The sequence below is a fragment of the Somniosus microcephalus genome, chromosome 6 (genome assembly GCF_052327205.1).
Source record: "Somniosus microcephalus isolate GS21.2 chromosome 6, FLI_Smic_1.0, whole genome shotgun sequence".
In the NCBI taxonomy this organism is placed as follows: Eukaryota; Metazoa; Chordata; class Chondrichthyes; order Squaliformes; family Somniosidae; genus Somniosus; species Somniosus microcephalus.
The window spans coordinates 166,240,923-166,257,314 of NC_140992.1; the positions used below are offsets into that span (position 1 = coordinate 166,240,923).

A 16,392-nucleotide genomic window follows, 5' to 3' on the forward strand; every position below is an offset into this window, starting at 1 on the left:
TAAGAGTCAATGGCACAGATTTGTGGTCAGTGGCAAAGGATCGGTGCTCGCCGTGCATTGCGCTTACAGCTGCCCACAGACTATTTATGAGCTTTTAAGCAGCAACTTACGGTTACTAGAGAGCCTTTTCAGCACGGTACCCGCTGCAGAGGAGCTGTGGCGTGTATTTGCAGGGTAACCAATAGCCTGTCTCTTCAATCAATCAGATTGACGAATACTCACTGATTAAAGGTAAATGATGTTAAGATGTGGGGAGAAGGAGGAAAATAGGAATGCATCAGTCCCCGTTTCAGAGCAAAATTCAGCAATGCCAAAAAAATCCATATAACATTCTCTGGCGATAAGAGTTCTACGGTCTTGAGGTAAAGTGGGGCTGCCACCGGACAGCATCAAAAGCTCCATAGCAATATGATAAATGAATGAAAACGGATGGTTGTATACGCCTCTGAGGAGTCTGCAAGTTTCCCATTTGAAGTAATAGAGCTAACCTGGTGGGACTTCCGCGGAATTTCAGTTCCATTGTTCCTACCGAAAATTTCCCACATCGGCTTGGTCAGTTACTGGGCACATTTGGAAAACAGGGAGATGCTTAAAGGAAATATGGGTCGATTAGTATTCTAGAGGTGGAAATCAAATGTGCAGAAGAGCTTTTATCATTGGAACATGTTTTTATATTATGCAATATTTTATTTCGCGTAAGGAAACATCAATTGTTGACTGAGAACATTTTAAAATTCCGCAAAAATAAACTGATTTTAACCATAAGTCAAATGGAGATGAGCTCTATGAAACTTATGACAACAGAGTTAACTATACAGCAGAAGATTCTTTAACTGACAATCATATTATTTATAAAATATCATGAACCTGTACATCTTATTTTGACATTAATATAGTTGCGGAGTTAACATACTGAAAATATAAGCGCCAATTTTAGATAATAACCGTGTTAATGTGAAACTGAACGTGGTTCTATCTCAGTCCACACTGGTTATCAAATGAACTCAAGATAAAATGTCTTACTATTTCTTCCACAGTTCCTGCGACGCCTTTACAGATTTTCTCCCATGTGTTTAGAAATGAGTCATCGACTTCATCCACACTTGTGTGTAAAACGACTGCCTTTTTCCCGGAAAAGTTGAACATCACTTGGTATAAAAATGGATCCGAAATTCAGAGCGGTATGGAACTAAAACAAAACAGAATACAGCGGGACTGTATGAAGTTTCCAGTTCTCCATGAACCAGGTCATTTGCAGAACGGAACGAATTATACCTATCAGATATCACATGTCTCTCTTCACACTGGCGCACGTGTATATCAAGTTATTCAGATTTCAGGTTAGTGGCCTGCATCTTCCTCAAAGAAAATGACGTCTATATATTCTATAATAATGAATAGAAAAACTGTTAAAGGTAACTGAGATCCATCTCCATGGACTGCGGGCGCCACTTTGCGCGTCCTTTTCTTCCAATGTTTACGTGCGAAGCTAACAAATTTCGGGAAAACATTCCATTTACAGTCAAGACGATCTGGGCCATTCCACAGCAGGGACATTTGTACATTTATGAGAAGCAGGACATCTACATTGTTCTCCCTTTTCCAGCCCGGATATAGGTAACTTTTCCATCCCAACTGATAATGAGCAAGTATCGGAAATGCAACAACTTGTGATGTCCTGGTCCCTAAACTCCGGGGGATTCTACAAATCTCTCGCCGGTGACCCTCGAGAAATTCAGGCCCCACTGCCTGCAGTTTCCGCGAGGATTTAGGCCGTTTTTTCCGTGGTTAGCGGCTAATCGGAGGTTAGCCTGAAATCCTTCACTGTCACTGACACAAACCGAAACAATACAAATAATACACTTCTCCTAATGAGAAATAATGTTTAAATCTTACCTGGGAGACCAAACGCAGATTAGGTGACCTCCGTTCAGTCCGTAAGGATGACCCCAAGCTTCCGGTCGCCTGTCACTTTAATTATCCGCTCCACTCCCACTCAGACTTCACCGTCCTCTGCCTCTTACACTGTACCAATGAAGCTCAAGGTAAGCTCGATGGACAGCACCTCATTTTTCGATTGAGCACTTTACAGCCTTCTGGACTCAACATAGAGTTCAACAATTTCAGACCATAACCTCTGCTCCTATCTTTTTTTTCCATGTATTTATTTATTTCTCTCTCTCGCATGGCAGCTGTCTTTCATTCTGCCATTGCCATTTACACTTCATCTAGAGCCAACTTTTGTTTCTTAACTTATCCCATTTCCATCTCAATTTGCCTTGCACCATCTCTTAATCATTCTTAAAGTTCCTTAATCTCTCTTGCCTTCCATCCTATCACAGACCTTCCCTTTTGTTCTTTCCTCCTCTTCCCCCTTTCCCTGCCCCTGTATTTGCTTAAAAACCTGTTCCATCCCCAGGCTTTTCCAGTTCTGACGAAGGGTCATCGACCTGAAATGTTAACGCTGTTAGTCTCTCCACAGATGTTGCCTCACCTGCTGAGTATTTACAGCATTTTCTGTTTTTATTTTAAATCTTACCTATTGGTCTACAGTCGATGTACGTTGCACAATGACGTTCAGAGTAGGTTTGAATTCCAGTGTGCCCTTTAACAAGCCGTTGACGAGGCCACACTCGGAGGAGTGCGTGTTACATTGAGTGTTCCATAAGAGAAAGGACATTCGTTTTAACAAGAAAGTACAAGCCGAATTCACTGCGATGATCACAGGGCTGAGAAAAGATGGTTATGATGGGCGATTTGAAAAGCCCGGACTATATTCTGTCGAGTAGACAAAGTTCGAGGGAGTCTCATTCGAAGAGGTTTGAGAAGATGTTTCAGAGGCTATTTCCACTGACCACTTTAAGAGTAACAAGGGGTCATAAACTTGGTATCAGCTCCAGAAACAGGAAGGTGAGGGCAGAGAAAAGATTTCACACAACGGGCGCTTAGTGTATGGAATATACCGGCACAAAAGGCTAGTGAAGGGAATCGAGCTGACGGTTTAGAGGGAATTAGAAAAACAAATGAAGAAAATGCGTGGGAAAGGGGAATGGAAAATATTGAGCAGAGAGCTGGGAGCGAGACTGTGGTGGGTCGGTCACGTTGGCTCCGACCGTGCCTACATTTCTATGATTTCACTCGAAAAAATGGAGGAAAAAGGAGTTGTTCACGGAGAAATTGAGCGATGCAGGGCATCGGGGTACCCAGCTTAGTCCGATCAAAGTGCGGGTCAAACATGGGCCGTTTCACAGGGTCAGATTTCAGCCTGCAATCTCCTCCCTCAAGGCTCCATGCCGGGAGCGCTAGCCCCTGGATTTATTTGTACTTATCTATAGCCGTTTGCAGCCTCTTTGCGTCTTCCTCACAGCTTACTTTCCCACCTAAATTTGTATCATTAGCAAAATTGGATACAATACACTCGGTTCTCTCATCTAAGTCATTGATATAGATTATAAATAACTGAGGGCCAAGCATTGATCCACGCTGTACCCCACTAGGGTCAATTAATGAAAATTAAAACATATTTCCACAGGTTTATTATTTTTAAATACTTTAAAGCAAGGTAAGTTTATTTTCAGCCCTGTTAGAATATTAAATGATTTTTTTCAAAAATTTAAGTTATTGTTTAAAATAGTTATTTAATGTAATTTATAATTTATTTAAAAATTGTGATTTTTAAAACATTTATTTGAAGGTTTACTGCTATTTTGGGGACGTAGTATTTATAACTCTTGACAGGTCTTCCTGTCAAGACTTATGAATGGGCTTTTCCCTCCTCCGATTGGCTGCCCATGGCCCACGTGATCCCAGGGGACACATCGAACTAACTGCACCCCTGGGACACGCAAGCACTGCATGCCGGCAGCTGCAGGCCCTGGATCAGAATTCCACAGGGCCTACAGCTCAACTGCCGGCGCGCAAGATAAGTGCAGGTCGGGGACTTGCACCCGCGGGAAGCCCCCAACACGAATTTCTGGGCCATTATATTACCCCAAATCCAATGAGCCCCAATTTTGTGTAATAACCTCTCGTGTGTCACCTTATCGAATGTGTTTTGAAAATCCAAATGCACTACATCAGTTGGACCCCCATTTATCTCCCCTACATTTGTTACCTTCCAGTCCATGGGGACCATTCTAGAATTTGGGGAATTCTGAAAGATCAAAACCAATGCATCGACTATCTCTGTAGCCACCTCTTTTAGAACCCTCAGGTGTAGGCCATCAGGTCCAGAGGATGTGTTGTCTTTTCGTTCCATTAATTACTCCAGCACCATTTCTTTACTAATACTGATTTCTTTAAGTTTCCCGTTCTCACTAGATCTTAGGTTCCCCACTATTTTTGGAATATTTTTGTGTCTTCTACCGTCATGCCAGATAAAAAGTACTGGTTTATGTCTCTGCCATTTCCTAATTCCCCATTTTAATTTTTGCCTCTAAGGGACGTTTACTTTCGCTAATCTCTTCCTTCTTACATACCCATAGAAGTTGTTGCAATCAGTTTTTATGCCTCTTGCTAGTTTACTCTCATATTCTATTTTCCCTTTCTTTATCAATTTCTAGGTCATCTTTTGCTGAATTCTAAAATCCTCCCAATCCTCAGGATTACTACGCTTTTTGGCAACATTGTAAGTCTCTTCCTTTAATGTAATACTGTCTTTAACTTCTCTTGTTAGCCACGATTGGATCACATTTCCCACGGGGCTTTTATTCCTTAAGGGAATGTATATTTGTTGCAAATTAATAATTCATTCTTTAAATGTTCACCATTGCTTATCTACCGTCACATCTTTTAATCTAGTTTCACAATCTACATTAGCCAACTCACCCCTCATACCTACGTAGTTTGTTTTGTTCAGATTTAAGACCACAAGGCTAAATACTCAATAGTGGTAAAATATCTGCCTGTGCCACTGCAAGCCGGTTTTAAAGTCCGCTGAAAATAGTGGCGCTGGCCAGACCGGTAAATTGGCACTAATGGTTATTTAACATTAGCCCAGCACTAAACCTACAGTGCCTCGCTGTTGTGGTGGCGTTCGTCCTGGCAGGAGGCCCCAATGTAGCGTTGCCATAGCATCATTGCAGCAAGAACAGCATCCTGTTAACGCAAGGTTCTCATTTCAGAGAGTAATTCGGTCTCTTAAAGGGGAACTGCTTTCTGAAATGAAAAAAATGAAAATCATGACAAATTGGCAGTTTTTAGCCCGTACAGCTCAAATGACTTTGAAAAAAAAAATATGAAAAAGAATTTCCAAATGGGAGTCTTCAGCTCTTAAACCGGAATTGCCTTCCACACCTAAACAAATGGGAAAAGTGCTTCAGCACTACATCAGTCAGGGAAGCGGCACCAGGTCTCGCCCTCAGCACCCCAGCTTTGTGCATGGGGATCAACACTGCAAGCGGGGTCCTCTGCCCACAAGGGCCAGGAGCCCCTCCAGAAGGAAGGATATGCGACCAGATCACAGAGGCCGTCACTGCCAGCAGTGTTGCCCCCAACCACCTGGTCCCAGTGCCCAAAGAAGCTTCTTGAACTCAGACCACTGGTCAAAGTCTGTAAATGCTTCATCAACAGCCATCTCCTAATAACTGCACCGCTAGCCTCACACATTGCTCAATGTACAACCCCCAATCACTGACCTACCAACAATCTGCATCAATGACGAGGCACATCTCCCTTTCCTAGCTTCACATCACCTCCTTGAAGGTGACGATGTAGACCATTCTTTTCAGGGGCATGATTGAGCACATAGCTAGCAGAGGGGCTAAATGGATACAAGATGTTGGTATCCTCATACGTTATCCTCTTTCTCGCATGCACCTCTTACTTTCCTGTTCTCCCCTCACCACAACTCCACCCGTGTGCTGTCCTCATTTGATACAGCCAAGGAATGCAGCCTGGCCAGCCAATATTTGACCAGGAAGAGGGCGAGGAGAAGAGAGTGAAGAAGAAGAAGAAGAAGAAGAAGAAGAAGTAGAAGAAGAAGAAGAAGAAACACCATCATTTGATTTCACACTCACAGCCACCAGCTCCTCAAGGTCGAACTGCAAGGCCATTTGCAATGACCACCACTGAAAGTCAGCAGTCTTCCACCCCAGCCATGCTGCAGCCACTGGGGTAGCACGTTTTTTTTTATTCATTCATGGGATCTCGGCAGCGCTGGCAAGGCCAGCATTTATTGCCCATTCCTAATTGCTCTTCAGAAGGTGGTGGTGAGACACCTTCTTGAACTGCTGCAGTCCGTGTGGTGACGGTACTCCCACAGTGTTGTTAGGGAGGGAGTTCCAGGATTTTGACTCAGCGACAATGAAGGATCGGCGATATATTTCCAAGTCAGGATGGTGTGTGACTTGGAGGGGAACTTGGAGGTGGTGGTGTTTCCAGTCACCTGCTGCCCTTGTCATTCTAGGCTGCAGAGGTGCAATACATGTTAAAAGGTGGGATTGTATCAAGATTACAGCTCCGTCAACCCTGTGGAGAGCTGGTCGGTTTATATCTGTCAGGTGTCGCATGCCTTTCTCCGGGGTCTGGCCTGTGACAACTACGTGGGTAACAGACTCAGGTTCGCAATACTGCCCTGAATTGGGGCCTGTTGGGAGTCTTCTCTCTCCACTGATCCGCACCAGAACATTCTTGATGCGGCGAGTGGATAAGGGGGTTACTGCGCTCATTTCAATCTCAAAAGGCTTTCGATTTTGACTTTGGAAATGAAAGCCTAGAGAGATGCATGACGAGGGCGGAATCCTTTAAGCCTGTTTAACACTATTATCCAAAGTTCAATTATCGCCATTGAGTTTGCCGAAAATCGTGTTTAACAGGCGAGCGATCCGCTACCGGCCGTTGTCCGCCCCAGTCTAAGTTAAATTTCACCCCACGATCTCCTCTGTCCTTCCATGCTCGAAGCTCCGCCTGGCTCGCCGCCCAACAATTGCTATTGACTTGCTTTCCATCCGCTGCTCATAACCGTGCTCTAGCGGCCCATTACCCACTCCCCCTTCAGGGCACCTGATTGGCTCCTCGCTGTCCTCGCGAATAGTGGCCCTGCTCGCTCTCTCTCACTGCACCCCTCCACCTCCCCATTCCTCTTCAGTCCATCTTAATGTCCTCTTCGTTCCCACAAACATCTAATTCTTCCCTTTCTATCCAGATCCTCCTTCTTCGCACGATCCTTCCCCTCCTCCTCCGCATCTCTTTACCCTCTCCCCATCGTCCAAAATCACCCGCCATCATCCCATCCTTCTTCCCGGTAGTCACCTTCCCTCGCCACTGTGCTGTCCCCTCTGGGTTCCTTTCCACTCCATGGTCGTCGCCTTCCCTCACCCAAGTCCAGTTACCAGCCCGCCCTATTTTGGAAGTTAACCCCAGGACTATATTTAGTTTACAAACTCCTGTGCAACACCAAGGGATTGTGACTATGAATAATATAATGGGTGGAATTTTCACGGGATTCTGCCCATATTTCGCCTTAATTTCGGAAGAAGATCCGCAAACCCCTGGAGATAGGGCGTGAGCAGCTTTAATTATGCCCCTAAGAATCAACAAATATTTATGTTTTATTAAAATAAACACAAGAATGTATGACTTACAGATGGGAACGGAATAATATCTGCCCTTGGTAGAATCTTCGCCTGCCTAGAACCCGACTTCACTAAAACACTAACCTGGGGAGAATGTCGGCGGGGTTTGGCTGCTCGTTAGTGGGGCTGTTAACCCGTTTATAATAAACCGCTCAACAGCTGCAGTAAAACAGGGAACAAAGGAACGTCGGGAAGACACAATGAGACAACGGATTTGCCCCTAGTTGTATAATCGTCAACAGTAACGTTGAGGCAAAAAGTGATAGAATGAGAGAAGTTGAAATAATTTTCAAGTGATAAAGAAAGCAAAATATGTACAAACATCAATAAAGTGTACTACAAAATGGAACAAAAAATTCTATAAATCAAATTTTCCGAGCGACCAAAGATCAGCCTTCCTGTCCCAGATAATAAATACCCTCCACCGGCCAAAGTCTACCCAGATTATAACTAGCACTGACTCCAAGGATTCAGAGCTTCTCAGCACGAGTGGAGATAGTCAGTCCTAACATTCAGGAACCAGTCGAATCATAGAGCCTTCATCAAGTGGAAAAATCCGACTGAGTCGACAGCAGGCAGACAGGGAGTGATGTCAATGGAGTGATGCAGCTGAGTGGAGTTGTTGACCCCGCTGTCAGACAGTGGAATCTGCAGAGGGGCTGAGGGCCCTATGGGAAGACCCGAGAGGTCACCGTGCTGCAGGCTTTCAAACTGTTTAAATGTACCTCAATTTTAATGTTTCGTATCTGCCTGTGTTCTAATCTCACTGATGTTTATGTAAATGCAGCGACACTGAAATAAACCCTTAAAAACAGCCACTGTATTCAACACGCTCAATGTCATCAGTTGTCTCTCTCTATCTTTCTTTCTCTCGCTCGCGCTCTCTCTCTCTCTGTCTATGTCTGCCCGTCTATCTCTCCTCTCCCTCTTTGTCGGTCTGCCTATCGATCTCTCACTCTCTATTTCTGTGTCTTTCTCACTCTGTCTCTCTGTCCGTATGTCTCTATCTAACTGCTTCCCCGCTCTCTGTCTCTCTTTCTATCTGTTTCTCCCTCTCTCCATCTCCCTCACTCAGCCTCATTTTTTTCCTTCTTTGATTTTCTGATGTTTCTTACTACACTCCTTTAAATGTCCCTTCTGTTTCTGCCCACCAGATTCTATTGGGGGATTCCAAACCAGTAACCTGTGCCGTTTACTATTGGGGTTAATGGTGATTCTGGTCGGGACCACCCTCGTCGTGGATCATTTGAAATCAGTCTCAATTTAAAGATAAGAAGTTCATTACTTGAATCAGATAATCGCCGCAGAATCTTAGCAACGACACGCGACAAACAAAAGAATAGAATCCTTCTTTTGTGACTTTTGATATCTGGGTAGATTGTCTCCCTGGACATTGGCTTAAACTCATTCATTCTCCACTTTCTTATCCATCCGAATATACGCAGCAAGGAAATAAAATCATATTGCAGCATGTGAAAATGTCGTTCAGTGTTATACACGCACCCATCTCACATCCGCTGTTACCTAACACACCCATCTCTCACCAACTGTAACTCACACACCCACCCCTCATCACTGTGACTTTACACAGTCATTTCCCAGTCATTGTGACTTTACACACCCATCCCTCACTAACTGTGACTTTACACACCCATCCCTCACTAACTGTGACTTTACACACCCATCCCTCACTAACTATGACTTTACACACCCATCACTCACTCAGATACTTTAAACACAAACCTCCCTCTCAGTGTGACGTCACACTCCCACCTCTCACTCATTGTTACTTTACACACCCATCTCTCATCACTGTTACTTTACACATCCATCTCTCACTCACTTTTACTTTACACACCCATGCCTCACTCACTTTTACTTTACACATCCATTCCTCATTCACTGTTACTTTACACACCAATCTCTCACTCGCAGTGACCCACACACCCATCTCCCACTCACTGTGAATTTAGACACCCATCGCTCACTCAGTGTGAATTTATACACACATTTCTCACTCACTGTCTTTACACACCCATCTCTCACCCATTATGACTTTACACACCCATATTTCAGTCACTGTTACTCACACATCCATCCCTCCCTCACTGTTACATAACACACATAGCCGTCACTAGCTGTGACTTTATGCACGCATCTTTCACTCACTGTAAATTTACACACCCATATCTCATCACTTACTTTACACACCCATCTCTCACTCATTTTACTTTACACACCCATTCCTCACTCACTGTTCCTTTACGTACCCATCTCTCACTCACTGTTATTTTACACACCCATCTCTCACTCACTGCTACTTTACACACACATCTCTCATTCACTATTTTATTACACACCCATACCTCACTCACTGTAACTTTACACAACCATCTCATACTCACTGTTAATTTACACAGCCATCTTTCGCCCACTTTGACTCTCACACACATTCCTCACCCACCGTTATTCTAAAAACCTATCTCTGACTCACTGTTACTCACACACTCACCTCACACTCACTGTTAATTTACAAACCCGTCTCTTACTCACTGTAACCATACATATCAATCTCTCACTCATTGTTACATTACCAACCAATCTCTCACTCACTATTACCATACACACCCATCTCTCACTCGCTGTTACCATACACACCCATCTCTCAATCGCTGTTACCATACACACCCATCTCTCAATCACTGTTACATTACACACCCATCTCACACTCACTGTTACCATACACACCCATCTCACACTCACTGTTACCATACACACCCATCTCTCACTCACTGTTACAATACACACCCGTCTCACACTCACTGTTACCATACACACCCATCTCTCACTCACTGTGACTTTACACACTCATCTCACACACACTCTTCCTTTAAACACCTAACTCTCACTCACTATTCCTTTGCAAACACATTTTCCATTCACTGTTACATTACACACCCATCTCACACGCACTATTAAAATGTGCAACCATCTCTCAATCAATGCCACTTTACACACACATCTCACACACACTGTTACCAGACACACCCATCTCTCACTCACTGTTCCTTTACACAGTCATCTCTCACTCTCAATCTTCCTTTACACACCCATCACTCACTATTAATCTGCACACCCATCTCTCACTCACTGTTACCTTACACACCCATCTCTCCCTCACTGTTAATTTACACACTCATCTCCCACTCACTCTTCAATTACACACCCAAATCTCACTCACTATTCCTTTGCAAACACATTGCACACTCCATGTTGCATTACACACCCATCTCTCACTCACTGTTCTTTTACACACCCATCTCTCAATCACTGTTCCTTTGCACAGCTATCTCTCACTCATTGTTACTTTACACACCCAACTTTCACTCATTGTTATATTAGACACACATCTCTCATTCAGTGACTCAGACACCCATCTGTCACTCACTGTTAACTGACACAGCCATCTCACACTCACAATCCTTTACACACCCATCTGTACTCACTCAACTTTACACACCCATCTCTCACTCACTGATACCATACACACCCATCTCTCACTCACTGTTATATTTGACACCTGTCTCTCACTCACTGACTTACACACCCATCCATCATGCACTGTTTACTGACACAGCCATCTCACACTCAAAATGATTTACACACACATATGTCACTCACTCTAATTTGCACACCCATCTCTCACTCATTTTAAATTACACACCCATCTCTCATCAACTGCTACTTTACACACCCATTCTAACTCACTTTTACTTTACACACCCATTCCTCACTCACTGTTCCTTTACACACCCATCTCTCATTCACTGTTTCTTTACAGAGCAATCTCTCACTCACTGTTCCTTTACACACCCATATGTCACTCACTCTACTTTTGACTCCCATCTCTCACTCATTGTTAAATTACACACCCATCTCTCACTCACAATGACTTACAAACCCATCCCTCACTCACTGTAACTTTACACAACCATCGCTCACTCACTGTTTATTTACACAGCCAACTCTGACCCACTGTGACTCTCACACCCATTCCGCACCTACTGTTATTCTAAAACCCTTCTCTCACTCACTGTTACTCACACAATCACCTCTCACTCACTGTTAATTTACAGACCTGTCTCTCACTCACTGTAACCATACATATCAATCCCTCACTCACTGTTACATTACACACCCATCTCTTACTCACTGTTACCATACACACCCATCTCTCACTCACTGTTATTTTACACACTCATCTCCCACTCACTGTTCCTTTACACACCCAACTCTCACTCACTATACCTTTGCAAACACATCTCTCCCTCACTGTTACATTACACACCCATCTCACACTCACTATGAAAATAAGCATCCATCCTGCAATCACTACTACTTACACACCCATCTCACACTCACTGTTACCATACACACCCATCTCTCACTCACTGTTCCTTTACACTGTCATCTCTCACTCAATCTTCCTTTAAACACCCATCACTCTCTATTCTTTTGCACACCCATCTCTGATCACTGTTATTTTACACACCCCTCTCACTCACTATTACTTTACACACCCATTCCTCACTCACTGTTCCTTTACACACCCACCTCTCATTCACTGTTTCTTTACAGACCAATCGCTCACTCACTTTTAAATTACACACTGATCTCTCACTCAGTGATGTACACACCCATCCCTCACTCACTGTAAATGTACACGCCCATCTCTGATCATTGTTATTTACACACCCATCTCACTCACTTTTACTTTACACACCCATTCCTCACTCACTGTCCCTTTACACACCCATCTCTCATTCATTGTTTCTTTACACACCCATCTCTCACTCACGGTTAAATTACACAGCAATCTCTCAATCACTGTTATTTTACACACCCATCTATCACTCTTTATTATATTACACACCCATCTCTCACTCAGTGACTCACACACCCATCTCTCACTCACTCTTCCATTACACACCCATATGTCACTCACTCTACTTTTCACACCCATCTCTCACTCAGTTACTTTACACATCCATTTCTCATTAACTGTTACTTTACAACACCATCTCTCCCGCACTGTTAAATTACACACCCATCTCTCAGTCACAATGACTTACACACCCATCTCTCACTCACTGTAACTTTACACAACCATTCTCACTCACCATGACGTTACACACTCATCTCCCACTCACTCTTCCTTTACACACCCAGCTGTCACTCACTAATCCTTTGCAAACACATTTTTCATTCACTGTTACATTACACACCCATCTCACACTCACTATAACAATGTGCACCCATCTCTCAATCACTGCTACTTTACACACCCATCTCACACTCACTGTTACCATAAAAACCCATCTCTCACTCACTTTTCCTTTACACAGTCATATCTCACTCAATCTTGCTTTACACACCCATCCCTTACTCACTGTGACTTTACACACTCGTCACTTACTCACTGTTACCATACATATCAATCTCTCACTGGCTGTTACTTTACACACCCATCTCTCACTCACTGTTACCATACACACCCATCTCTCACTCACTTTAAATTTACGCACTTATCTCCCACTCACTCTTTATTTACACACCCAACTCTCACTCACTATTCCTTTGCAAACACATCGCTCACGCATTGTTCTTTTACACACCCACTCTCACTCACTGTTCCTTTGCACAATTATCTCTCACTCATTGTTACTTTACACACCCATCTTTCACTCATTGTTATATTAGACACACATCGCTCACTCACAGTGACTCACACACCCATCTGTCACTCACTGTTAATTGACACATCCATCTCACACACACAATCCTTTACACACCCATCTTTCACTCTACTTTACACACCCATCTCTCACTCACTGTTACTTTACACACCCATCTCTCAATCACTGATAACATACACACCCATCTCTCACTCACTGTTAATTTACACACTCATCTCCCACTCACTCTTCACTTACACACCCAACGCTCACTCACTATTCCTTTGCAAACACATCACTCACTCGTTGTTACTTTACACACCCATCTTTCACTCATTGTTATGTTAGACACATGTGTCTCACTCACAGTGACTCACACACCCATTCATCACTCACTGTTAATTTACACACCCATCTCTCACACTCTTCCTTTACACACCCATATATCAGTTACTCTACTTTGCTCACCCATCTCTCACTCACTGTTACTTTACACACCCATGTCTCATTAAATGTTACTTTACACACCAATCTCTCACTCACTGTTCCGTTACACAGTCATCTCTCACTCAATCTTCCTTTACACACCCATCACTCTCTATTCTTTTGCACACCCATCTCTCACTCACTGTTACATTACACACCCATCCCTTACTCACTGTGAATTTACAGACCCGTCTCTCACTCATTGTAACCATTCATATCAATCTCTCCTGCACTGTTACTTTACACACCCATCTCTCACTCACCATACACACCCATGTCTCACTCACTGTTAATTTCCACACTCATCTCCCACTCACTCTTCCTTTACATACCCAACTCTCACTCACTATTCCTTTGAAAACACATCGCTCACTCCATGTTACAATACACACCCATCTCTCACTCACTGTTCATAGAAACATAGAAACATAGAAGATAGGAGCAGGAGTAGGCCATTCGGCCCTTCGAGCCTGCTCCACCATTCAATGATATTATGGCTGATCATCAAATTCAGTACCCTGTCCCTGCCTTCTCCCCATATCCCTTGATCCCTTTAGCCTCAAGAAATATATCCAACTCTTTCTTGAATATATTTAATGAAGTGGCCTCCACCGCCCTCTGTGGCAGAGAATTCCACAGGTTCACCACTCTCTTGGTGAAGAAGTTCCTCCTCATTTCAGTCCTAAATGGCTTACCCCTTATCCTTAGATTATGACCCCTGGTTCTGGACTCCCCGGCCATCAGAAAAATCCTTCCTGCGTCTAGTCTGTCCAGGCATGACAGAATTTTATAGGTTTCGATGAGATCTCCTCTCAATCTTCGAAACTCCACTGAGTATAAGCCCAATTGACACAATCTCTCCTCATGCATCATTCCTGCCATCCCAGGTATCAGCCTGGTGAATCTTCGCTGCACTCCTTCCATGGCAAGAATGTCCTTCCTCAGGGAAGGTGACCAAAACTGCACACAATACTCAAGGTGTGGTCTCACCAAGGCCCTGTGCAACTGTAGCAAGACATCCTTGTTCCTGTACTCGAACCCTCTTGCTACGAAGGCCAACATACTATTTGCCTTCTTAACCGCCTGCTGCACCTGCATGCTTACCTTCAGTGACTGGTGCACAAGAACACCCAGGTCTCTTTGCACTTCCCCTTCTCCCAATCTATTGCCATTCAAATAATAATCTGCCTTCCTGTTTTTGCCACCAAAGTGGATAACCTCACATTTATCCACATTATAGTGCATTTGCCATGTTTCTGCCCAATCACCCAACCTGTCCAAATCATATTGGAGTTTCACGACATCCTCCTCACAGCTTACCCTCCCACCCAGCTTTGTGTCGTCTGCAAATTTGGAGATATTACATCCAATTCCCTCGTCCAGATCATTAATATATATTGTGAACAGCTGGGGTCCTAGGACCGATCCTTGCGGTACCCCACTAGTCACTGCCTGCCACTCAGCAAATGACCCGTTTATTCCAATTCTTTGCTTTCTGTCCGCCAACCAGTTCTCTATCCAAGTCAATACCTTGCCCCCAATCCCATGTGCCTTAATTTTGCACGCTAATCTCTTATGTGGGACCTTATCAAAAGCCTTCTGAAAGTCCAAATACACCACATCCACTGGTTCTCCCTTATCTATTTTACCAGTTACATCCTCAAAAAATTCCAGTAGATTAGTCAAAAATTATTTACCTTTTGTAAATCCATGTTGAATTTGTCCGATCCTGTCACTGCTTCCCAAGTGCTCTGCTATTACATATTTTACAATAGACTCCAGCATTTTCCCCACTACTGATATCAGGCTTACCGGTCTATAATTCCCCGCTTTTTCTCTACCACCTTTTTTGAATAGTGGGGTAACATTAGCTACCCTCCAATCCATGGGTACCATTCCAGAGTCGATCGTGTTCTGGAAGATGACCAGCAATACATCTACTATCTCTAGGGCCACTTCCTTAAGTACCCTGGGATGTAAACCATCAGGCCCTGGGGATTTATTAGCCTTCAGTCCCTTCAATTTTCCAACACCATTTCCCTACAAATACTGATTTCTTTCAGTTCCTCCCTTTCATCAGACCCGATGTTCCCCGACATCTCTGGGAGGTTATTTGTGTCCTCCTTTGTGAAGACAGAACCAAAGTATGTATTTAGTTGGTCAGCCATTTCCTTGTTTCCCATTATAAATTCCCCTGATTCTGACTGTAAGGGACCTACGCCTGACTTCACCAATTTTTCTCTTCACATATCTATAAAAGCTTTTACAGTCAGTTTTTATGTTCCATGCTGGCTTACTCTCATATTCTATTATCCCTTTCTTAATTAATCCCTTTGTCCTCCTTTGTTGACTCCTAAACTGCTCCCAATCCCCAGGATTATTGCTTTTTCTAGTCAATTTATATGTCCTCTCCTTGGATCTTATCCTATCCCTAATTTCCCTTGTTAGCCACGGTTGAGTCACTTTTTTTATTATTTTTATGCCAAACTGGGATGAACAAATTCTGCAGCTCAGCCATTCGGTCTTTGAATGTTTGCCATTGCGTATCCACTGTCAACCCTTTGAGTGCCATTCCCCAATCAATCCTACCCAACTCG

The 16,392-nt window shown here is 43.6% G+C and overlaps 1 long non-coding RNA gene across 1 annotated transcript in view; it reads right to left on the bottom strand.

Moving 5' to 3' along the window:
* Positions 1–594: 594 nt before the first annotated feature.
* The window catches only part of LOC147116190 (uncharacterized), a 74,423-nt gene continuing 58,625 nt past the window's right edge, over positions 595–16,392 (bottom strand). Inside the window, exon 3 of the long non-coding RNA XR_015078757.1 lies at positions 595–5,157. This is a non-coding gene — a long non-coding RNA (uncharacterized LOC147116190). The remainder of the gene's footprint in view (positions 5,158–16,392) is intronic.